At 40.0% G+C, this 26,700-nt stretch overlaps 1 protein-coding gene across 5 annotated transcripts in view; it reads right to left on the bottom strand.

Annotated features, from left to right (window-relative positions):
- GRM8 (glutamate metabotropic receptor 8) overlaps positions 1-26,700 on the bottom strand; it is a 491,761-nt gene that overhangs the window by 258,909 nt on the left and 206,152 nt on the right. The window lies entirely within an intron of this gene.

Genomic DNA, 26,700 nt, shown 5'->3' with positions numbered 1-26,700 from the left:
AGAAGCAGGAATTAGAGCTAATTAGACCCTTTACATTTTAACTGTTCTGCAGGAAAGGATCCTTAAGCTCAGTGTTATCCAATGGAATAAATCCTGCAGTTTTGGAAACTCTCTGCAGCACAGGTGGAATTTTAAGACACCATGGTTATATACATTTTGAGAATACTAGGCAAGAAATTCACTGAGAGCCTGTCTTATGGCACACTTAGTCAGGAAGGGCACCAAATCATTGTAGCTCAGGGTTTTCAGCCCTTATATTTTTGTTGGGGTTTTTAAAATATTATTTACCATAATTACTTTCTCCTTAAGAACAAGCTCCCTAATAGCCTTCACTCCAGTCCTAGATCTTCTGAAACACTTCATTGTGAAGGTGATACAGTCCAGGAGTAATGGAATCTGAAGAAGTGCAGGATCCCAACAGTGACACCTAAGGTTTTCTTATGTTAGGGAGTTTTAAAGAATAATTTTTAAACCTTAAAAATAGGTTATAACATGGTGTTTTTTGCTGAAATACAGGATCCAGATTTGTATTTGGACCATATACACTATCCCATTAACCTCAACTGTTCTCCACTCAGGTAGATCACAGTGCAGGGTCAGGATTTAAGCAAGTCACTAGCAGCTAACGCAATTGTCATGAATAAAAATAAAAGTTCTTACGAAAATCAGTGGATTTGGTCAAGGACAAAAATGTCACCTTTTTCATCACTGGTCACGGACTTCTTTATGACAACAATCATAATTTCACCACTTTGGTGAAAGCAAAACACCGTGTTTTGCTTTCAACTTTTCTTTATTTCACATTAAAACAAAAACACATTTTTGCAAGTGAAAACACCTTCCATTTTGCTGCAAAAACAATGTTTGTGTTAGAAATAGGTTTGGGGTTGTTGTTTTTGTTTTCCTTCTGTAAAGAGGGTAAAGATGTAATAATTTACAATTTATTCTATTTGTTTCCAGTGGGATGTTACCATTTTTGCTGGCAACAATTTTTTCTCTCATAGCTGTATTAGTAACCAGGTTCTCCACAAAAGACTGCTATTTTGTCAGTAACAACAAGTGAGAACAAATACTAGGTGATCCTAACATCTACCAGGTATTTATGATGATCCAATGGTGATATAAATGACATAATGCTATGAAAATGTTTGGCCAATATTTCTAAAAATAAGATAACCTATTCTAACATACAATCAGAAAATAATCCCTCATTCTAAGCTATTTCTGAGTTAACAGATTTGCACACCTGACAATGAATGCTAAAAGAAATATTGAACAGATGTACTGTAAATGTTTGTCATTTAAGTAATAACAGTTCTCTGGTTTAAAAAAAGTAAAGGCTTGAAAAAGAACATTAAGCTCTCAACAGTAGCCAAAGTCATCCAGACATGGGAATGAAAAATGACATAAAATAATAATAATTTGTTACCTCATAAATTTCTTGAGTATAATTTTGAAGCCTTTCTACTCATGCAGTGGCTCTTAGGAAAAAAACATTCTCTCTACATGAAATGCAACCTCAAATATTACAAATGCATATATATTATATACTGCATATTGCCATCTACATGGAATGGATATCAAGGAATGAAAAACTACAGTAGCTGAAAAGTTATTTTCCTGGAGTCCAAATGGTGTAGCAAAAACACCTTTCCATCATTATAGCATTAAATTCAATCCTGACTGCACTGTGCAACTTAACATCTCTACACTGAAGATCTATTAGGAACAAAACAAAATGCACTTCAGCCTTATTGTTACATTTATAATGATTTCTGCAAGCTATTTTCTGACATATAAAACATTTTGTGTATATCCATATCTATTTATTACTTATACTGTTGTGGCAAACAAGTACAGCATATCAATGTATAGTTAATGATCAGATCTCCAGTTCCTAAAGCATAACAGAACAACATTAAGGTGACACCCAATTGTGTATAGGTATTGCAGATTTGATCCTAAAAGGCAAATATCCACACTTCATTCATTTAAGTCCAAAACAACATTAGATCACTGTAGTATTTTTGTGTATTTCTTATGTTTTGTTATGTTTTTAGTATCCTTTAATTATGAAAATCTGAAAATATCAATCTGTTAATGGACGAATTGCCAGACTCTTGGGGTGATTTCATGTAAGGTAGTCTGCACTGAGTGTCCACAAGTCCTATTGATGTCAATTGGAAGTTTACTTATTTGATTTCCTCAGACTTAGATAAGCACATGCTCAGAAAGCTAAAGAATGCCTTCTCAGGCCTGCATGTGCCCTAGACAAGAATTCAAACTACAATTATTAAAATGCACAAGTCTCTTAGATTTTCCTAACCAACAGTTGCCAGACAGAAACTAGACCCTGAAATTGAGTTGCAGGTGCTCACCCCCTTTAGGATCAGATTCTAAACTGGTTTCTGCTATTGTTGAGGAAAAAGCTGAAGGAGCAAATTATCTAACTAGCACAAGGAGTCATTTCAGACATGCATATTTATGCCTCAATCCTGCAGTGAGAACTGCAGAGGGGAATCCAAACAGAGCCCCAATGAAGTCAATGGAACCACCCTAGAGGCTTTCAGTGCAGGACTGATAACTTAATAAAGAAATGCCAAACTACAATCTGTGAGAACTATCAGTATGGTCAGTGAATTATAATAGCTCTTATGAGCATGTGAGCAACTTGGTCACTTACAAGCCCAGATCCATAAAGCTATTTAGGCGCCTCTCTACCATTGATTTCAATTGAAACCTAAATACCTTTGTGGATCTGGGCCTTCCTCTCCCATTCACTAACTATTATGAGTTACATAGCTGCTACCTAAAATGTCTAAACCAATGACTTATCTTCCCATCTTGTATTTATTAAAAGCATTTGTGAAGAAAAGCTGAACAGTTACAATTACTGCCTGCCATACTCAGGAAGAGGCCTTTATGCAAGGCATACAAATCATGTTTCTTTCATGACACAGGCTGCTTACTTGTATATCCTTATGTTTAAGCACTCTCTTTACCCAAGAATTCCTCCTGCACAGAAATTCTCACTTCTCTAGAGAGAGATGGAGTTATATTTTAATTAAATTTACAACATACTATGACAAATATGATTTACAATATGGCCTTGGTAATGGTTTTCTTAGAACAAAACCGTGATGCCTCTTGATATACTGTAGTTGGCTGTAAATACAGCTGGGTGCATAACAGATTTGGGTTTGCTGGCAATTCTGGAAAAAACTGTTTCAGATCAAATCAAAAACAAAATTTCTCAAAATTTCCACACATATTTTCAAATCTAGTCCCCTGTCTTGCAATCTTTGCACATGTGCTTGACTGTACACCCATGAGTAGTAAACTAAAGTCCATAGGGCTGCTTGGGTGTTTGAAGTTATGCAACTGTGTGAGTGTTTGAAGAACGAGGGCCCTGGATACAAACCACAGTTCAGCTGGAGCCTAAAATTTGCTAAAACATTACTACTGATATTTCTCTCTCTCTCTCTCTCTCCTTTCATAATATTAATATATAATAAACGAACAATACATACTATGTTCAGAATATTTCATTTATAAATAAAGAGCACTAAACCTCAAGAGCAGGTCCTCGAGGAATCAATTCTGAAGCACTTAGAGGAGAGGAAAGTGATCAGGAACAGTCAGCATGGATTCACCAAGGGCAAGTCATGCCTGACTAACCTAATTGCCTTCAAGTGGAGTTCCCCGGGGTTGGTCCTGGGGCCGGTTTTGTTCAATATCTTCATTAATGATCTGGAGGATGGCGTGGACTGCACTCTCAGCAAGTTTGCAGATGACACTAAACTGGGAGGAGTGGTAAATATGCTGGAGGGTAGGGACAGTATACAGAGGGACCTAGAAAAATTAGAGGATTGGGCCAAAAGGAACCTGATGAGGTTCAACAAGGACAAGTGCAGAGTCCTGACTTAGGACGGAAGAATCCCATGCACTGCTACAGACTAGGGACAGAGTGGCTAGGCAGCAGTTCTGCAGAAAGGGACATAGGGGTCACAGTGGACGAGAAACTGGATATGAGTCAACAGTGTGCCCTTGATGCTAAGAAGGCTAATGGCATTTTAGGCTGTATAAGTAGGGGCATTGCCAGCAGATCAAGGGACGTGATCGTTCCCCTCTATTCGACATTGGTGAGGCCTCATCTGGAGTACTGTGTCCAGTTTTGGGCCCCACACTACAAGAAAGATGTGGAAAAATTGGAAAGAGTCCAGCGGAGAGCAACAAAACTGATTAGGGGGCTGGAACACATGACTTATGAGGAGAGGCTGAGGGAACTGGGATTGTTTAGTCTGCAGAAGAGAAGAATGAGGGGGGATTTGATAGCTGCTTTCAACTACCTGAAAGGGGGTTCCAAAGAGGATGGATCTAGATTGTTCTCAGTGGTACCTGATGACAGAACAAGGAGTAATGGTCTCAAGTTGCAGTTGGGGAGGTTTAGGTTGGATATTAGGAAAAACTTTTTCACTAGGAGGGTGGTGAAGCACTGGAATGGGTTACCTAGGGAGGTGGTGGAATCTCCTTCCTTAGAGGTTTTTAAGGTCAGGCTTGACAAAGCCCTGGCTGGGATGATTTAGTTGGGAATTGGTCCTGCTTTGAGCAGGGGGTTGGATTAGATGACCTCCTGAGGTCCCTTCCAACCCTCATATTCTATGATTCTATGAAACCCAACATCTAATAAATTAACATTTCCCGTCTTCTAATCATCTTCTGATTTTAAAACCAGTGTTGTTAAAATGGTCAATGACGTTGCTATACAAGTGGGCTTTATATAGGTTGCACTGATAGACCTATACAGATGCACACAGTTTGTACAGCAGAAATCATGACTCATCCTTGGTGCATTATGTGCCTCCATGGAAGTATGAGAAGGAGCCGTCCCTGTGGTCCCTTGAAGAGAGAGAAGAGATGCCTCTATCCACCCATATAGTCTCTCTTTCTCAGTTTTCCTATCTGTAAAATGGGGATAATACTTAACTACCCAGAGAGGTTGTTGTGAGTGGAGCTGACTGAAACTCAGAATTTCCAGTTCACAGGAAATTTTTACTTTCTGGTTTCAGCAATTTTTTTAATTTTTATTTATTTATTTATTTATTTATTTGCAAATTTTGAAATTTCCTGCAAAGTGGAGATTCCAAAAAAGTTCACTTCAGAAACACCAAAACATGGGGTTTCTGAAACAAAATATACTCCCCATGATCTCTGGCAGAAGCCGAACCACTCACTGTTCCTGAGAGATGGGCAGCCGTGAAACTGACAAGAATCATGTCAATTTCACTTTGCAGCTACCAGGGATTCCAGCCCTACCAAGGGTGGCCAGCTGGCTCCCCAATCTGGCAGCCTAGGGAGTCTGGAAGCCTAGAGACTCAGGAAGTCTAAGGAGCCAGCAAGCCTGAAAATCTCCCAAATTAGCATGAGGGAGCCCAGAAATCCTGTGAGCCTCAACTACAGGCAGGGGTCCATGGCTCCCATGGCCCCTGGCCTGGGGCAGTCCACATGAAAAGGTCTGCCCTGGAGCCTAGGACTCTAGAAACCTGGGCTGTCCAGACGCCTGCCTGGGGAAAAGGCAGGTAACTAGGCAGGGATCCTCTCAGGGACTGTTGAGTCCAAATTGTTCAAAAACATTTTGGGTTCAATGAATTAGCACTTTTTGAAGAAACTGTTGTGTTGGAGAATTTCCGACCAGCTCTAGTTGTGAAGATTATAGCTGGTTAATGTTTGAACAGTGCTATGTAAGTGATAATTACTATCTCGTTTTGTCTTTCACTTAACAGCTGATAATCTGTGTGCTTTTAAACACAGGATACAGTTAGACCTGGGTTTACAGACAATGCATTGTTTAGTTGTTTTGTTTGTTGTGATTAAAAATCATGTCCTAAAGAAATTGTTCAGTGCCAGACTTGGCCAGTTTACAGGCACTATGTTAACAGCTGTGGGAAACATGATATCAAACCAGCAATGCATGTTCGTGAGATACTGAGTACTGTAGATTTAGAAGATAACACCAATACTTGGGATCAATAGCTTTTGCCTTCCTTTGTGCTTCTATAACAAGGCAAAACTCTGATAAAATGGTAGTACAATGCCTATGTCATTTTGGAGGTTAATCTTATGGTGTGTTAGAATGGTAAATACTTATTTTACCTCTCATGGACAATTCACAAGGTGGAATTCTCACTGTAAACAAATATTCAAGCAAATAGAAGTGGATGTTGGTGGAAGTGATACTAAGTGGGTATTTAGAAAATAATAGCAGACACTGTTGTAAACTTGTGACTCCAAAAATAAACAGGACACAGGGAACAAGCTGAATGGCTAACTAAGGGACACAAATTTCTACCATTCTGAGCAGTACCTAAGCACTGCATGCTTTAGACCAACAGCACTGAGATCAATGGGAGTAAACTATTGCTTCAGGTAGGGTGGCAGAATATAGTCCTGAAGTTCAAGTTTATTCAGTTTTGGGACCACAACCACCCAGCTCAAAACTACTTAGCTTTTTAAACTATTTTATTTTCCCATTTATACAGTCAACAGTAACACTGTAAAAATGAAAAAGCATAGATCAAGATCTGTACTTGCTTTGATATAACTTCGTTTCTCAGAAAATAGAGGCATTTGTCTTATCCCTCAATCATCACTTATGGCACACAGTTTTTTCACAACAGCTTTCCAGTAATCCATATTGTTTCTTACAGACTCACTAGAAAATAACAGAAGCATTATTAAGGGCAATCCTACCCTTGTATGGCCATCCTTTGCCCTCAATTGCTCTCAATTACTCCTTTTTATTTCTAAAATAATTTACAGATCATAGAATCTGCATAGAAGTAGACAAAAGAAGCCAATAAATTCTTAATACATATGTATGGATAGTTTCCAGGTAACTCTTCATAAATATATAAAGTCAAATTCCAAAGTCCTTGTTCCAAATTGAGGAACTGGCAGCAGGGACTCAGAATAGGCTTCAGCCAGACACCATTTTCTAAGACAACTGGTCCCTTATGCTGAAGGCTTTTCACAAGATTTCATTGAATGGTGAAGATTTGGGGCAAAATGAAGTCAATAGGATTGCATGTAGGCACAGAATATGCCTGCTGAGAGGTAGCTGGATGGTGATTTACAGAGACTAAAAAAGGATAGGAGAAATTAAGGATTATCATCCCTGTTATCCAAATGAGGAATTGTGACACAGAGATTAAATGACTCTCCCACAGTCAGATAAGAAGTCCACAGCAGAGCCAGGAACTGAACCCAGATGTTCTCAGTTGCTCTTGGGGGTTATATTATTGGGCAGAGGTTTGCCTTAATTTCTGTTAAAAACCCCATATTTTTAATATATACAATTATTTTTCTACAGCCCTTCAGATGCGAGGCAATGGACCATATCCACTTCCCTGCAAAATTACACACGTACCTATTTTTTAGGTCAAACAGAGTCAGACCTGCAGGAACAACCAAGCTGTTACGGCAAGGCTCAGTGTTATCCTATGCAATGATCTTGGACTGCATGGACCCTTGAAGTAGGGAGACCAAACATCCCGTTTTTAAAGGGATAGTCCCCTATTTAAGCCCTCCTGCAGGTGTCCTGACTCTTTCTTAAAAACGAACAAATTGTCCCGTATTTGATGTCTCCCTGCGCCCCGTCCCCCTCCCAATCAATAGTGGTAAGTTCCACCAGCCACTCGCCCACCAGCGGTGAGTGGGGGGGTCCAGTGGTCGACGATGGGGGTGGGTGTGCAAAGCTGATATCAGGGCAAAGATGCAGTGCTTGGGGCCAACCGCTCCCCCTACTGGTCTGTCAGCGCAGCCCCTGCTGCATGTTGGCTCTCGGCCAGCAGGGCCCTGCCCCTCGTCCCATTTCCAGCTGGCACTGGCTGCGCACTATGAGCTGCGGTGGCTGGTGAGTGCAGGCAGGTGACAGGCACCGGTCAGTTATGTGTTGCCTCTGCAGCCCGCCCATCAGCCCTTTACGTTCTCCCCCTCGTGCTGTCCTCTCCCTGCTTTGCCACTTCTCTCACACACACACAGCCCTGCTGCTCCTCCATATCTCCCCTTTTTCTCGCCCTCCTCCCCCCGGATGGGGCGCATCCCACTCCCAGCACTGTGCGGAGAAACAGCCCCCGGTCGGAGTGCTCAGCTCACCAACAGCCAGGCCGGCAGGCTCCTTCCTTCCCCCACTGCTTCTGGCTGGGCCAGTGCCCCAGGAAAGCCAAAGACCCTCCGGCTCCGGATGCTAGCCAGGAGGAGCCAAGCCCTGTATAAGCCCCCCACAGTGCTGGCACAGGGAAGCTTCTCCGCCCCTCAGCTAAGCTCTCGTGGAGTGGCTGAGGGGAGAAGCAATTTCCAGCCTGTTCATGTCCCGAACCTGTAGGCTCCACAGAAGCCCCCGGGGCAGGGGCTTAGCACTGTCTTCTCCCACCTCCCTCACCCCGTCCCTGGGTCCTTCCCCCAGGGAGCACGCGGATGCTCCGTTCCCTAGGCACCCTCCCCTCCTGAGCCACCTCTCTGGCCAGGTTCGCTGAAGCCCCTGCAGTCAGGTTCCCTGGGCCCTGGTGCACAATGCATCCTTAGGGCTTAACCCCTTCCTGCCCGTGCTGTAGCCAGGGGACAGGAGGCAGCTGGGTTATGTAGGTGGCCAGCAGCAGCCTGGAGGTGTTAGCTGTGCAGACAGGAAGGGACAAGCTGCTTCCAGCCACAGGTGCGGGGGAGGAGGCGGGAGAAGAAGAGATGAGCTCTGCAAAAACACAGGCCAGGTCATCCGTCCCCCTCCCCCCCCCCACCACGTCCGGAAGCAGCTCCTGTCCCTTTCCTCCCGCACAGTGTCGAAAGTCTGCTACTGACCACGTTTTGGAGTGAACCCTGGCAGGAATCTTGGGAGGGGGAGCATGTGACCCTATGTGGCACAGCCCCACCAACATGTTGCCTCAGGAAGACGCGGCCCCAGGTACCAAGAGAGGCGGATCCGTCCTGGGGGCCCAAAAAGGCATGAAGGGCAGAGAACACTGGGCACCCCTCCCTTTGTGAGCCTTAAAAATAAGGTAAATAAAAATAATCCAATTCCGCAGTATTTCTTTTTAACAGGGGCTCAGTCAACTTGATGTTAATTTGAATGTTTGTACTGCATAGTTCCGATAGATTGCTGTTGAACTCACTTGAATATGAGTAATTTTACCAGGTGTCCCATATTTAACATAGGGAAATATGGTCACCCTACGTTGAAGGCCTTCAGTTTAAGCAGGCTGTTCAGATCTTGAACAGTGAGGATGCTTAGAATTTGAATATTAGAAGGAGGGCAGGCAAGTGACAGTTCAGGGTAGCAGTTATTCTCCTGCTTTCACTGCTACCAAGGCAGGGTACCTTTAGGAATTGTCTTATGGTCATTTAAGTTGCAACCACTTGGCTAAAAATCAGCTGTTTGTATCTATCTTCGCTAACCCCAACCGTTTTCTATTGTAATTTAAATTTGCAGTTGTTCAAGTCTAGATGGATAAATTTACAAACTAAAGATTAAAGTTCACAGGTTTATTTTTCAAAGTAAGTGTTTTGCTTCTTTTAAAATCAAAAATCTTGTGGCTTATCATTCCCACAAATTCCTGCACAATACCCCAGCAGACAGCTACAACATTAGCTGATTCTGCAGTCCATCATGGCAATGTTCTTTGATGTAGGTAATAGAAATAAAAACATTTAATAATTTATAATACTTTGCTTTGAAAGCTTCAAGCAGCACTCAGTGTCCAATATACTAAAACATATTGTGTTTTGATGGATGATATGAGATTTTGTTGTGATCTATTAAAAGCCAGAAAGGGGGGCATGTTTAGACCCACATCAAGTTACTGGGGTTTAGTGAAAATGCAAGTATTCTTTTGCAGAAATCTTTAATAGCTGAATGGTAAATGAAGTCATTAGCTCCCCTACTCATGGCTAACAACAACAGAGAGGTCAAAGCTTGTGTCAATTACTCTCTCTCGTTGTTTCAGTAGATGGTCTTTTAAGGATGACTTATCAGCTTTTCCATATTATTTTATGGCTTGTGGTATTGGAAATGTTTAAAAATGTATTTGCTTAAATTGCATGTAGTCATTAAAGAGCATCCACATTTCTGATAGGTGTGAATAAGAAACCAGAAAAATAGATATCTATAGCTGTAGGTATCGGTCTATCTAGATATAAAATAATGGGCAAAACCAGTTTTAAACCTAACATTTAAAGAAAGGGGGGGGGGGAGTAAAGGCTCAGCCTTGCTCCCATAAAAGGCAATTAGCCATTGACTTGTGAGCAGAATCAAGCTCTAATATAACATGAAGAAAAGAGAAGTGTTTTTCTTTGTACTTTTATTTTGAATAGCAAAAGTTTCTGCAGCAGCAGTATTGAAAAGTGTGCCCAGCACCATCATCCGCCCCCGCACCGGAAGAGAAATAACTTCAAGGGATTTTATCACCATAAGTGAAACTAATGAAAAATCTCAGTTTTGCAGGTTTGCAAAAAAAGCAACACATTTTTCATTCTTGCTTTGACTCTTCACTGCTATTTGTGAAAATGAAAGCCAGCTTTTATAGTCCTGGAAGTGAGAGGCTGAGAGAAGAACTCATCTATAGTAAGAATACTTATGAATGGGTGAATATCTCAACCTGCCAAAAGACTGAATAAATGGGTTTTTCAAAGGGTTGCAAGGTTGTGGGCATGGAATTTTCCCTACAACTATGAATCAGGGTCTGCAATATCTACATAGCTGGACTATAGTGGACACAGGAGGCTATGCCAAACTCAGGAATGGTCTGTGGCCAATAGATTCTGATTGCAATTCATTTTCAGTTACAATTGCTATTCATTTATTGCAATTTTTATGAGTCACGTTGTTTTTTGTAGACATAATAGCTGATCTGAATGTCTCTTCCTCAGGATAAGTGGCACTTTCTACTGCTAGTAGATTTGGAAATTGGAGAATATGTTGTTCTTGAATATGGTATGTAAATAAAGGGACAACGCCACTATTTGTGGTACCACTTTCTTATTGGACACTGGTAATTTTTTAGTAAAGCAGGGAGAATGTGGTTTATTTAGTTTGTTTTTAGGGGGTAGGGAAGTTGTGTACAGCAGGGATTTCTAATTCCCCTACATTTAAAAGGTTTACAAAATGTATTGGACTCAAACCTGATATAATCAAATCAGATCAAAATAAGGCCTTTGGAAATGTATGAATCATCTTATTCTTAATTTAAATCATTGTTCAACTGTGTAAAGATCAGGCCCTTTCTTTTCCACTCCTCCCCCCTCCCCACACTTTTATGATTATTAGAAGAGATGTGTCTAAGTTATAAAAATCAGATCTGGATCCAAACTTTCCCAAAGTTTCAGGGAATTCAGATCCAGGGTTTTGATTTAATCTATTACAGAGAACATAGTCCAGGTGAGGAAAAAAATCATTTCCAAGCTTTTTCGTTTTTTTTTAAATCCATCATCTCCAAGTATAGAGGCGATCAGAGCAGGTGACTCTACATGCTCCATTTCATTTATTTCTGACACTGTTCTTTATTATCTGGCCTCCTCATATGACATGGGACTAGGTTGCAAAAGGTGAATATATCCCTGTCACATGGGGTCAGTATCCTGCCACCTCCATTGGCTACTGTACATTCCTCAGCATACACACTAGCTAATTGACAGGCCTCTGGCTGATAGAACATGCACAATTGGTATCATAGGCCTGACACAGGGGCTTCTAGCATTCCTAGAGCTGTTTGCATGTGGTTTCCCCTACTTCGGAAATGTCTGGATTTTGCTCAAAGCCTTTAGTTATAAAAATGTACTCCTTCCCTCCTCTAAGCTAATCCATCCCCCCTGCAAAAATCTTTGGTTTAACATTTTTTTTTTTTAAGTTTCATTTCCACCCCCGCCCTTTATTTTATTTTTAATAATTAATCAATTACAGATGAGGGCTTTGTTGCTTTCTTAAAGCCTCTAGACTGTGTGTTATCAATGGCTCCTTGGTGACCCATTTTCCCCTGCATGCTTCCTCTTGCTGTTGTGATGGTCAGAGACTGGCCTCAAATTGCCTGTTGTATTTTGTATTTTTTTCAGTCATCCAGAGCTGTTTTTTCTGATGCTTTTAACAAAAATAACTTTCTTGTTATTTTGAATCTGTTTGGCCTGTTTTTCACAGCCTGTGGCTTCCTTTAGGTAATAACCACCAGAGACTCCAAGCACCGAGCACTCAGTCCCCATGGCCTTGCTTCTGCCCTTATCGAAATAACAGGACTGTAACAGATGCATTGCTTATAGTGGGTTTAAAATATAGCAAAAAAGCCCCCTCTATCTCACTGTGTTCAGTTCTCAGCCAGTCATTTCTGGCATGCAATAATCCAAGATCAGACCCTGTGTCTCCATCTGGCTTCAGGTGTGCATTGCTGGAGTCACTAGTTGTGAAATATTACAAGTAGGGCTGTTGCTTAATTGCAGTTAACTCACGTGAGTAACTCAAAAAAATTAATTGTGATAAAAAATTAATCGTGATTAATGGCACTGTTAAACAATAGAATACCAAGTGAAATGTATTAAATATTTTGGATGTTTTTCTACATTTTCAAATATACTGTTTTCTATTACAACACAGAATACAAAGTCTACAGTGCTCACTTTATATTTTTGATTACAAATATTTGCACTGTCAAAATGATAAAAGAAATAGTATTTTTCAGTTCACCTCATACAAGTACTGTAGTGCTATCTCCTTATCGTTAAAATGTAACTTAGAAACGTAGATTTTTTTTGTTACATAACTGCACTCAAAAACAAAACAATGTAAAATGTTAGCACCTACAAGTCCACTCACTCCTACTTCTTGTTCAGCTAATTGCTAAGACAAACAAGTTTGTTTACATTTATGGGAGATACTGCTTCTTATTTACCAAGTCACCTGAAAGTGAGAACAGGCATTCACATGGCACTTTTGTAGCCGGTGTTGCAAGGTATTTATGTGCCAGATGCGCTAAAGATTCATATGTCCCTTCATGCTTCAACCACCATTCCAGACGACATGCTTCCATGCTGATGATGCTCGTTAAAAATATAATGCATTAATTAAATTTGGAACTGAACTCCTTGGGGGAGAACTGTATGTCTCATGTTCTGTTTTACTCACATTCTGCCATATATTTCATGTTATAGCAGTCTCAGATGATGACCCAGCACGTTTTGTTTTAAGAACACTTTCACAGCAGATTAGACAAAACGCAAAGAAGGTACCAATGTGAGATTTCTAAAAATAGCTACAGCACTCGACCCAAGGTTTAAGAATCTGAAGTGCCTTCTAAAATCTGAGAAGGACAAGGTTTGGAGCATGCTTTCAGAAGTCTCCAAAGAACAACACTCCGATGCAGAAACTACAGAACCCAAACCACCAAAAAGAAAATCAGACTTCTGCTGGTGGCATCTGATTCAGATGATGAAAATGAACATGCGTCAGTCTGCTCTGCTTTAGATCATTATCGAGCAGAACCCATCATCAGCATGGACGCCTGTCCTCTGGAATGGTGGTTGAAACATGAACATAAGAATGGCCATACTGGGTCAGACCAAAGATCCATCAAGCCCAGTATCCTGTCCTCTGACAGTGGCCAATGGCAGGGTCCCCAAAAGGAATGAACAGACAGGTTATCATCAAGTGATCCATGCCCTGTTACCCAATCCCAGCTTCTGGCAATCAGAGGCTAGGGACACCATTCCTGCCCATCCTGGCTAATAGCCATTGATGGACCTATCTTCTATGAATCCATCTAGCTCCCTTTTGAACCCCATTATAGTATTGGCCTTCACAACACCCTCTGGCAAGGAGTTCCAGAGGTTGACGGTGTGTTGCATGAAAAAATACTTTCTTGTGTTTGTTTTAAACCTGCTACCTATTAATTTCATTTGGTGGCCCCTTGTTCTTGTATTATGAGGAGTAAATAACACTTCCTTATTTACTTTCTCTATACCACTCATGATTTTATAGACCTCTATCATATCCCCCCTTAATCACCTCTTTTTCAAGCTGAAAAGTCCCAGTCTTATTAATCTCTCCTCATATGGAAGCCGTTCTATACCGCTAATAATTTTTGTTGCCCTTTTCTGAACCTTTTCCAATTCCAATACATCTTTTTTGAGATGGGGCAACCATATCTGCATGCAGTATTCAAGGTGTGGGCATACCATGGATTTATATAGCGACAATATGATATTTTCTGTCTTATTATCTATCCCTTTCTTGATGATTCCCAACATTCTGTTCGCTTTTTTACTGCCACTGCACAATGAGTGGATGATTTCAGAGAACTATCCACAATGACGCCAAGATCTTTCTTGAGTGGTAACAGCTAATTTAGACCCCATCATTGTATGTGTATAGTTAGGATTATGTTTTCCAATGTGCATTACTTTGCATTTATCAACATTAAATTTCATCTGCCATTTTGTTGCCCAGTCACCCAGTTTTGTGAGATCCTTTTGTAGCTCTTCACAGTCTACCTGGGACTTAACTATCTTGAGTAGTTTTGTATCCTCTGCAAATTTTGCCACCTCACTGGTAACCTCTTGTTCCAGGTCGTTTATGAATATGTTAAATAGGACTAGGCCCAGTACAAATCCCTGCGGGACACCACTATTTACCTCTCTCCATTCTGAAGGACATATGAAACTTAAGGGCATCTCGCACATAAGTATCTTGCGACGCCGGTTACAATAGTGCCTTGCTAACGCCTGTTCTCACTTTCAGGTAACATTGTAAACAAGAAGCGGGCAGCATTATCTCCAGGAAATTGTAACCAAACTTGTTTGTCTGAGTGATTGGCTGAAGAAGGACTGAGTAGACTTGTAGTATCTAAAGTTTTACACTGTTTTATTTTTGAATGCAGGGTTTTTTTGTACATAATTCTACATTTGTAAGTTCAACTTTCATGATAAAGAGATTGCACTGCAGTATGTGTATTAGGTGACTATTTCTTTTGTTTTTTTACAGTGCAAATATTTGTAATAAAAAATAAATATAATGTGTACACTTTATATTCTTTATTGTAATTAAAATCAATATATTTGAAAATGTAGAAAATATTTAAATAAATGGTATTCTATTATTGTTTAACAGTGCGATTAATCATGATTAATTTTTAATCATGCAATTAATCGTGATTAAGAGCCCTAATTAAAAGAAATCATTGGTTTATAGGAATTTTTTTTAAAAATCTCTTCTGCCCATTACCATCTTCCAGGCTACTAACTGGCAAAGATTTTCTTTATGTATCTTCTTATCCAAGCAATTCAATCTCAGCAAGTCATTTAAAAAATTGTCCAAGCAAGGATTGATGCAGTTTAAAATGCTTCGTGTCAATATTTGAATTGGGTTAAAATGGATGGTTTGGTTTTGTGCACATAAACATTTCCTTTCATTTCAATAAATATAGGTTTGTGTTTGCACTGTTGAGTTACATTTGGAGTTCAAACGCCATTCCAAAACTCAAAGTAAAACTCAGTAAAAACCACTCAGTTTCATCTGTTTTTTTGTCAAAATCATACAAAAACAAAACTTTGCATGATTTTGATTCCAAATCATCAGACCTAATCATAAAGAAAATCCACCATTGATTGCAAAATTCTTTCACAACCCTGGATTTGATTTGAATTTGTAATGAAATCTGTTACCAGCTAGACAAATTTCACATAGAGTAGTTCCAAGGTCTGCTGTAAAACATTTCATGTGGGGCCAACTGCTGCCAGTATATGGTTTCTCCAAGTAACATTCCTAGCATGCTCACTTACAGGCTTGTACCCAAAAGATCCAATCTGCTTTCACTGATGTTATTGTCAGACGGGATCAAGCCCTAATTGCTCTTGAATGTCATATTTATCTCCAGCAGTGCTAACATTTAAGCCATAAGTGTGGTTCTCTGTTCATTTATTAGTTTAATAAATTCATAGATTTTAAGACCAGATAGGAGTACTGCGATCAGATAACCTGACCTCCTGCATAACTAGAGCTGGGTGAAGAGTTTTTGACAGAAATTTTCCTTGGAAAATGCAGTTTCACTGATACTGAAATCTTTCATAAAAATGTGTTGATTTTAAAAAAAATGGAAAACAGCAAAAGAATGGTTGGCTTTCTTGTTTTGTTTCAACAATGCTGAAAGGTTTCACTTAGGTAAAAATGTTTCAATTTGTCTTTATTATTTTGATTCATTGTGTTTAGACTTTTATATTCTATTCAAATATTAATATATTTATATATACACTTCATATTATATTATGTTTCAAAATTATCAAAACTAAACATTTTGACATTATCAGAATGAAACAATTTGACATCATCTAAACAAAACATTTCAAGTATCTCAAATGACATTTTGGAGAAATTTTCATTTTGCAGAAAATTATGAAATGTCAGTTTTCATTTTGAATTGGAACAATTTTTTTCTGTAAGGTCAGAATTTTCTGTCCAATGGAAATTCTATTTTCCAACCAGTCCTATAAAACAGCACAGGGCAAAAAGCCTCACCCAATAATTTCTGCATCAAACCCATAACTTCTATTTCAGTTATAAGCATATATTTTAGAAAGATACCCAGCCATGATAAAAACTTCAAGGGATAGATAGTCCACCACATTCCTACATAAGATGTTCCAATGGTTAATAATCCTCACTGTTAAAAATTTGTTCTTTATTTCTAGTTTGAATTTTTCTAGCTTCAGGTTCCAACCATTGGATCTTATTATACCTTTTTCTTCTAGATTAAAGAGCAATCTACTCTCAGAAATCTATTCCCCACATAGTTACTTGTAGACTGTGATCAAATCACCTCTTTACTCTTTCTTGGATTAACTCAATAGATCAAATTTCTTTAGTTGCTCACTGTAAAGCAGGTTTTCCAGCCTTCAGATCATTCTTTAAGCTCTTTTCTGAACACTTTCCAATTTTTTGAAGTGTGAACACCAGGCTATACTTTACTTCAGTTTACAATACTTTCTGAGCTGAAAATTTGGGTAATAACCCCTTGAATCTAAATATGTTAGTGAATTTTCCTCTGCCCACTTCTTCCCATTGTGAGTTATAAAATATGAAGAGAATAAAACTCAATCTTGTGTATTGCTTCATTTCTTCAAATTTCTAGGCACTATCTGAGAATTTAATGATATTAAGAAATAGCAATACTTCTTTCATAATACAACAGCAAAAGAGAGGAATGAGTTACTGAGTGGGTAAAGGAGGCATTCAGTACCCTTTCACCTAAATAATCCTATTGAAGCCTAACCATAATTTTAAAAACATAATCAAATTGGAGCAGGCATCATCATCACTGCAGTTTTAAGAAAAGCCTGCATGGCTTTGTTATGACTTTTGGTTCAGAGAATAAAGTTTGTGAGCGGATTTGGTGTCTCTAAGGCTATGTGCAGGTCTATACTTACCAGGGATCAACACTGCTGCGATCGATTCACCGGGAGGTTGATTTGGCAGGTCTAGTGAAGACCCATTAAATCAACCGCAGATTGCTTTCCCATTGACTACGGTACTCCACCAGATCTAGAAGTGCAAGGTAAGTCGATGGCAGAGCATCTCCTGTTGACACAGCATGGTGTAGACACCACAGTAAGTTGACCTAAGTTACAACGACTCCAGCTACATTATTCACGAAGCTGGAGTTGCGTAATTTAGGTCAACTTACCCCCATAATGTAGACAAGGCCTATGTCTATATTGCCCTGCAGTTTGGACTACAGAGGTGTGAATAGCAATGCACACCAGAGTGCTGCACTGTAATTCCCCTGTGTGGACTCTACGGGCATAAACTAAAAGATTCCTATTTTGCATGAATGTAGTCCTGTTTGAAGAGCATTACATTAATGTGAACTGGGAGCCTTTTGGCTGCCACCCACAGCATTCACACAGGGAAGTTACAGTGCAGACTTTGTTATGCACTGCTATTCACACCCTCATAATCCGAACTGCTGGGGCAGTGTAGACAAGCTTTACATGTTTAATGTGAGGAGGTGAAATATCCCTGAGGAAGAAGTTTAGAAGTGAGTGGATCCACTAATTAGACTTAATTGTGTCTTGTGTGATGAATGATTAACTTAATTAATAAAGCCCTAAGAGTTTGAGGCACTAGTTGAAATATGGTGAATGAGGAAACGTGTTTTTGGAAGACTATTGTGATTTCCATGACTTAGAGGCAAATGCATTAGCAGAGAAGTATTCAGGAACTCTAAGCATGGTATCTTTGAGAGAGCTTGTAGACTGAAGGTAACACATGGTAGTGTGCTTTAAGTCGTGAAGTGCCATTTTAGAAAAAGAAGGCTTTAGATCGAGTTTTCCAATGAAATGTTTTAATCATCCCTATTCCTGGATGAAAAGCACCAACACTCAGATCCTAAATCAATGGAAGTTAGGAGCCTAAGTACTTTTGTGAATCTGGGCCAAACTGTAGAAGTGCACAATAGAATGGGGCAAATGTAGCAGTGTTTACTCAGACAAAACTGCCATTCAGTTTCTACTCTTAAATGTAGCAGTATAAGTCTGAGTAACTCAAAGCAAGATACACTCAAGGGAGAGTGACTCTACATAGCACAGACTCAAACCCCAAAGAAGGAAGATGTGGGGAGAGTTTGCCACTTACCAGCCAGGAAGATATTGAGGATGTGACAATCTGGCCCCACAGGGTTACAGGAGTGGACTCGGCCCACCTCCCCAAGAAGATAGCAAAGGTAAAAAGGGGTGACTTAGAAGGACAGCTTAGAGGGAAGGAGGAAAGAAGAGGGGTTTCTACCCAGCTAGGCCAAACTGTTGTTTATGGACCTATGCTGACAGTGGTTGGTTTAGGCCTAATCTTAGGGGAATCCTGCCAAACCAATTCAGTGACCTCAGGTGAATGTGAGGAACTGCAAGCAGAATTTAGCTCAAAGGTATTTTTATTGTGAAAATACAATAGGTAGGTATTTTAAATGCACAAGAACAACTGATTAATACAGTAGAGGTGTAATTCTGAAATTGTCTCCAGTCTCTATTTTTGCATGGATTTTAATTTGTTAAACTTACAGAGACAGGCAGGAGAGTTGTAAGTGCCCTGCTCCCTCCATGCAAATGACTGCCATGCTAAAAGGCACATTTATCAGTAGGAAGAAAGGAAGGCAGCAGTTTGTGTGGTTGTTCTGGGATAGGCTATAGGCTGGAGAAGTAGCAGTGGTATAACAGCAAAGAATCTTGGTGTGACCAGTGACTGGCCAAAGACTCTGCTGCCTTTAATAAACCGCTAACCAGAATCACCACACTCTGTAGACAATGAACCCAGAGATGAGCTAAGGATCTGAAAAGCCTGCAATCACTAGGTATACAATTACTTTTAGAACAGAATGTGAACACTGTGAATTCATGAACACAATTTTTCCTGTAATTCATGCTGAAATAAAAGCCTATTTTACTGTGAACCTAATCTCCAAGCAGATCTTTTTACCAACTACTCCTCTTTTATACTCATCATCCGATGGATAGACTATTCTCCATCCATACTACCAGGTTGCTCGGCTAGTTACAATAATTTGACATCTCTCCCTTTCTGTTATACATAACTTTTCTTTTTAAATAAGAATGTTTAATATCAAAAATTATACTACACAGAGGTCGATTATACATGGAGCATGCACATTCTGCTCATTATCAACACAAAAAATGCTGATCTGCATAGGTGCTGGAACTGGGGGTGCTACTGTACCCCCTAGCTTGAAGTGGTTTCCATCATCTATAGGGTTTACATTTTGGTTCAATGGCTGTCAGCACTCCACACACTATACAAATTGTTCCAGCACCCCTGCAGATATGTACCTGTTTTCAGCATTATTAATTCTACAAATATATTATCCATTCAACCTTGGCACAGAGGTAATGGAAGAAATAATAAGGTACTTCAATTTGCCATGTATAATACATTGAATAAAGAAATATGATTAGCACAGTGGACTCATGAGAAAGAAGTTCCATGTTGCAAACAGTAATAAAAGTCTATCCTACCTTACTAGATGAAGTTAGGGGGTGGAGATGAAAAATGAAGATAACAAAAGAAATAAAAACAGCCAGAGCTTTCAATGTTCTGAATAATGCACAAATAAAGCACTGGTCCTAAAATAAAACCTTCACCAATTGCTTAGCATTTCAAACTAAAATATTGCCATTTGAAATATTATGCATTTGTTTGCAATGCCTTAACCTTAATCACTGTCAGATTTTGAAGTGGAAAAAATATTAGTTGGACTGAGTCACCTTGTTCTCAAAAAATTCTACATAACTTTCTCCCTTTGCTTGTTCAAGTAGTTCCATACCATAATGCCAACAAATCTGTACAATGCACTGTAGAGAGAAATAAGTACTGCACAAGAGCATTCACCAATACACTTGCAGCTAAAACTTGCCTTATCAGTTTGTTGATATCTGTGACTTTTTCTTTGCTTCCTTACTCAGGAACATTTGAGTTAGAAATTTCTTTTATCTTCAGGTCAAGTTAGTGGAAATGTCCTAAATTTAGAAAATTTTCCTTGAAATCCCGTCCAAATTTTGAACATTGAGGCAAACAAAACACACACAAAATTCCTTCCCCATTTTTGAAACCAGTTCAACATACAAGGGCACTTTCCAACAGTCGAACATGCACGCACGCTCATGTGAAATAATATTCAAGAGTATTCTCATTTGAAGCGCTCTTGTGACCATTTTGAGAGCTCTTTGTGGGTTGGAAGCTGGAAGGGCAAGGGGGGAATCAGGCCATCACAGAGGACCAGGAGACAGCATTTTTCAAAATTAAAAATGAGCAAAAGCAGGAGCAGAGGAGATTATTCTCGCCCATCTTTTTTTAGATCATGTACACAGAGCAGTGGTGGGCAACCTGCGGCCCGTGGGCCACACATGGCCATCAAGGTCATCCACTGGTGGGCCACCAGTTTGTTTATATTTGCACAGCCGCCCACAGCTCCCAGTGGCCACAGTTCACCTGGCCAATGGGAACTGCGGGAAGTAGCATGAGCCATAGACACATGCTGGCTGCTGCTTCCCGCAGCTCCCATTGGCCGGGAATGGCGAACAGCAGCCCTGGGAGCTGCAGGCGGCCATGCAAATGTAAACAAACTGGCGGCCTGCCAGCGGATTACCCTGATGGGCCACGTGCGTCCTGCGGGCCGCAGGTTGCCCACCACTGACACAAAGGGATCTAACACAAATAAATGGTCTCCTGGAGAAAGGCAGCCTGGATTCTCTATTTCACCCCTGTGCAAAGGACCAACATAACATCTACACACCACTTTAGTCACGTGACCCCTCTTCCTGAAGACATAAATGGATCACAGGCTTGTGGTGGCCCCCTGCACGGGGGTGACTATAACCCAACATAAATAAAACTGTCAGGTTTTCACCAAGAAACATATTTTGGCTTTTGAAGTTATCAGTGGTCTATGTTAACCTCCTCCTTTAACCCATCTTCTATGTTATTGTGGTCTTCTCTGTCACTGCTAATCATATGATTTGGCATTCAGTTATTGATGGAGTCAGGTGTTCATTCATTCTAATGAACCACAACCACTCCCCATTGCCTATGGACTGGCAGGTATGCCTGTTGGAGACAATAATATATGCTATGCTAAAGAAGTGTTTGGAGCAGTGATACTCAGACTGAGGCTCGCAAATGGCTTTTTAATTTCTCTCCTTTGGCTCTTTGCAGCACATGATAATAAAGCACTGTGTGGTTTAATTATTAACCAATCAAAGTTATTAACCAATCAGGATGCTTTTACTATGTTATTAACTAATTGTGGTGGATAAAATAATAATACTTGATCAGTCATTTTGCTGTGAGAATATATATTATATATATTTATATAACATATAATAACCTAAATATTTCCTGTCATTCTGTTTAAAATGAATATATAGTACTATATATTTTTGGGTAATGCTGATAGCTAATTTGGCTCTTGAACCACTGAGGTCTGAGTAAACCCTTATGTGTGGGGAAAGATATGGGGAGTACAGCCTGCATTACAAAACTATGTGAAATAAAACCAGCCATAGACCCTTCTTGAGCTGCTAATAGAGTACGGATCTGTATTGGAAGATATAACAATAGTGTCCTACAGATATCCATCCACCATCTGAGCAGCCCCTAGCTTCAGCTCAGTCCTCCAGGAGAGTGGGCAGCACCGTCAAGGCCAAAGTGCTAGAGACTTTCACACAGGGTCCTCGCCATTCTTAATTACCACTGGGATGCTGCTGTTGCACTTCTTTCTGAGTTGCATGTCTGTGCTTGGAATTTTGAGCTGGGCCCTGGCAAATAGGCAGTAAGAGTGAGATTTAATATCAAAGCCACTGGATTCAGTCCATATCTGAAATATGTGCATTGTTTGCTGTATATGATAAGGGACAGTACCAGCTGGACAGAGCCCCCAAAAAGTTTCAGAGGGGTAGCCATGTTAGTCTGCATCAGCAAAAAGGAACCAGGAATACTTGTGGCACCTTAGAGACTGACGCATTTATTTGAGCATAAGCTTTCGTGGGCTAAAACCCACTTCATCAGATGCATGCAGAAAAGAAGCTATTAAACGAAACAGAGAAGGATCTAGTTGAAACGAGCATCATATGTAAAATCTGATGGATAGCAAATAATAGCTGAGAGACAGTTTTTGAGAAATCCCTTGGCTGGAAATTATTTTTACCAAATATTGATTGACCAATTATGAATACCCAACAAATTTATAAACATCAGAACCTGTTTGTGGATAATTTGGCCGCCGAAATAAGGGTAAATTCACTGAATAGCTTTGTTGCATATTGTTTACCCTCCTCTAGTACAGAATCACAGCTTCAGAGTCAATCTTGGTAAAAGCCTGAATATTGAAAACTTTTCCCTTCTGTTAAAAGTGCATGACTGAGACCACTGAGGACAGAAGATTTCTGTTCCCTAACTAGTGACTTTCTTCACACAAGGCATTTTTCAAGAGTTGGCAGCTTTTCTGTGTAATCCATGTTTGTTTTCTTGTTGAGTCTCATCATAGGGATTTGGCAACATGTTTCCACTCAGATTGGTTATTGTAACATATTTGAGCCCAACAGTTCTGTGACTGATGTCAGTTTAGTTCAATCTTCCTGACAAAACCCCATTCCATTCTGGCAGCGATGCTCCAGACTTGAATGTTTCAAAACACTCACGTTTTCATTCCATATCACAAAACTCTGAATCTGGCAGTCTTTAAAGATATATTTTCTCCTGGCTTTCTCCATTATTATAATTTTCTACTCAGCGGCTGTCAGTCACTGTTTAACTCTGCTCAGCAGTGATCAGGTCTGTCAATTCTGGCAGAGAGTTTTCAGCTCTCTCGTGTAACAAAGATGGTACCCCATGCATCCTGCATATAAGCATTATATATATTTCCTTTAGAGAGCACATCTGCAAAGTGTATATATTTGGAAGCATTTCTGTGGATTGCCTCAAAGTATCTGAGTATGTCTAAAAATGGGATCATAATTTTGTGCACACATTTATGAGAACATGGCAAAAGACTCAGAAGAGGGAATAAGATCTAATAAATTATGACCTAGATTCAAAGCTATTCAATCACTTTGATCCAAAACGGGACTTTGCACAGGGTCTGTGCCAATAAACAAGGCTGATGGTAAAACATGCTTAACCAAGAAGTCCTGCAAAGATGGAAAGATTATTATGAGTTCAGATTTAACCATCTTGAAGTGACTCCATGTCCAGCTCTGGATGCTTTAGCAGTAGATACAATACCTGAATCCAAAACATGTATAGATCCATCTACGTTGGAAGAGGTTCACTCTGCCATAAAGAACCTGCAAAGTGGGTGTACTGCCATACCTGACAGATATAACATCCAAACTTCTCAATTGCTCCACGGAGCCCATAAGTGTGGTATTACACCAACTTGGTCTCCATGCTTGGACTACTGGAAAGATACCAATCGAGTGGAAGGAAGGAATCATTATCCTGTTCTAAAGGGAAAGGCCCATAAACTGAGTGCAGTAGCTATAGGCCAATAACGCCGCTTCACAGCCAGGTGATCCACAATGGATGCTATACTTGCTCTCTGTCTTTTATCTGAGATCCATAATGAATTTAGCCATCATGAATTTAGACCTAATGGCAGCCTTTGATTCTGTTGATAGAGCTGCCTTGTGGAATGCTCTATGAAGTATTGGTGTTCCCAACATCTTCCTGAGACTAATTCAAGATCTACATAATGACTCAGGGGCATGGGTACATTGGGAGACCCATATGGCTGACAGGTTTTATGCTCTAGATCAGAGGTGGAACCTTGATGTGTCTTGGCCTCAGCCCTGTTCTCCCACACAGTGGACTGGCTCTTTGAACATATCTCTGCAAATATTGGTATAACCACCAGTTCAACCTCTTTTACCAACCTGGATTATGCAGATAATGTTATCCTCTTTGGACAGGATGCAAATGATCTCAAAGCTGCAGTAGAGAGCTTCCAGCATGAAGCAGCTGCCCTTAGGCTAAGGGTTTCTTGTGCAAAACACAACAACTCAGAGTGTCGGCGCAAAAGTTGTGACACAAGACATCTGTGCTTCCATACAAACTGTGGAATTAATGTATGACTTAATCTACTAGGCAGTAAATGGTCATCAAATGGGAACGGCCAGTCAGACATCCTAAGAATTGGCTTAGCAGCCTCTGCCATGAAGGACCTGCATAGGATCTGGAGCCAAAGAACTATAAACAAAAGTACAGATTTATCAAACTTCTGTACTTCCAATCCTCATATGGATTTGAAACACAGATACTGCATAAACAAGACATAAGGAGGCTGCAGGCATTTTTTGTGCATTTCCAGCAGCAACTACTGGGTATAAGATGGTTTGACTTTATCAGTAATGTGGGAGGGGATCTATCATTGAGAAAAGGCTTTGAGCGGACTGAACTCATCATTGGCCACCACCTGCTGGCCCTTTTTTTTTTCGTGTTGCCCACTTCAGGAACGAAATCCCCACACATCGAGCCCTGAAGATCAGACTTGAAGTTGGGGGTGGGGACACTGCCCAGTCAGGACTGGTGGAGACCACATGGGGGCCCACGATTAACCTGGCTGCACCAGATTAATAACAATCCTGTGGAACCCTTAGACGCACAAACTGTAGTCATGGACACTCAGCACTACAGACCTTCACCATCTAACCATATTCTTGGTGGTGTTGTGATGTGTGTTCATACATAACTTTTCATGCTCTCTCTCCTCCACCCCCCCAAAAAAAAAAAAACCTGGCCATGAAAAATAGCACAAGCAAAAATTTGAATGCAGAGGCTTTAAAGGCTGGATGGAAGTTCTTTTAAAATACTGGCTTTTACAGTCTAGTAGACAACATATATGGAGTGATCCTATATGGTAGTCAGAAAGTTTGGTGCTCTAACACAGCATTAAAGAAGTGGGAGAACCATATTTTTATAGACGCCTGAAAATAACAGTCCTAGAATGGTTTCAGAGCTATTCTACCTAGTTTATTAAGGATAGTCCATCTCAGAGTCAATTCGGCTTCTGACAGTAACCAGCCTTTTTCTATTTCCTTCGATTTCTATTAACTTTACTAATGTTTATCTATTTCCTGCAAAAATCTACTTTCCTTTATATATCTGCAACAACTGTGCTCTTTATACAGTTCTCATATATGATACATTTTTGGTATCCTTCTCCCCTGTAGATGGGAGGTGACTACATCTGTAACTATCAACTACAGAAGGTGAAATTGTTTTCCAATTTAAGTGCTAGGTAATTTTATAGGCAAATTACCAAATTTATTAAAAGCTTGTTACAAGGGACTAGAGCTAGTTGTAATTCTTTCCATCAGAATGATATTCTGGCAACAATGATCTTTTTGCAAAACCAATCAATTTTCCATTGGGAAAAATCATACTGGTGACTCTTTGGCTGCCTGCCTGGAATATTCTTGTGAATTTCACAGTAAAACTGACAAAACTTTCCTGGATCACTAGCTCCAGGGATGGCAAAGCCAACAGCCAGAGCACTCAGCCTCCCTTTCAGCTCCAAGGGATGGAGAGACAAAGAGCCTGGACATCCAGGCTCTCTGCCTCTCTAGCTCCCAGTGCTGCGGGTCAGGCTGAGTGCTTGGGCCTTCCACTGCATGGGATTGGAAGGCTCTCGTCAATTTCACAAATGAAACTGACTAAAGCCTTCCAGTGGGCAGCCAGGAAGCTGAAAAAGGTCTATTTAGGTTCTCCTGAAAATGTTTTTTAAAAAAAAAAAAAAAAAAAACCCATTTTTTGCAATAAATAAATAAATGTTTTGGCAATTAATCCCAGTTCAGAATAATTAAAAAAAAAAAAGCACAATTTTTCACTGTAAAGGGTTCCTCTTTTTCAGCCATCTGTAGTAGGGACCACATTTTTCCACCATACCATGTGAGTAGCTCCACTGAGATCATTGAAAAGGCTTGATTTTCCTTATTAGAAAAATTAGACTGTCCATTGCTATATTAGATAGGATAAAAATGGTTACACTGGGCATTAAACTCTAATACTACAGACCACCTAACCAGGACGAAGAGGTAGATGAGGTGTTTTTTAAACAATTATCCAAAGTACAGGACTTGGTGGTGATGGGGGACTTCAGCTACTCAGACATCTGTTGG

Source organism: Trachemys scripta, chromosome 1 (genome assembly GCF_013100865.1).
Source record: "Trachemys scripta elegans isolate TJP31775 chromosome 1, CAS_Tse_1.0, whole genome shotgun sequence".
In the NCBI taxonomy this organism is placed as follows: Eukaryota; Metazoa; Chordata; order Testudines; family Emydidae; genus Trachemys; species Trachemys scripta.
The sequence above is the reverse complement of the archived record's forward strand: the minus strand, read 5'-3'. Positions and strand labels throughout refer to the sequence as shown.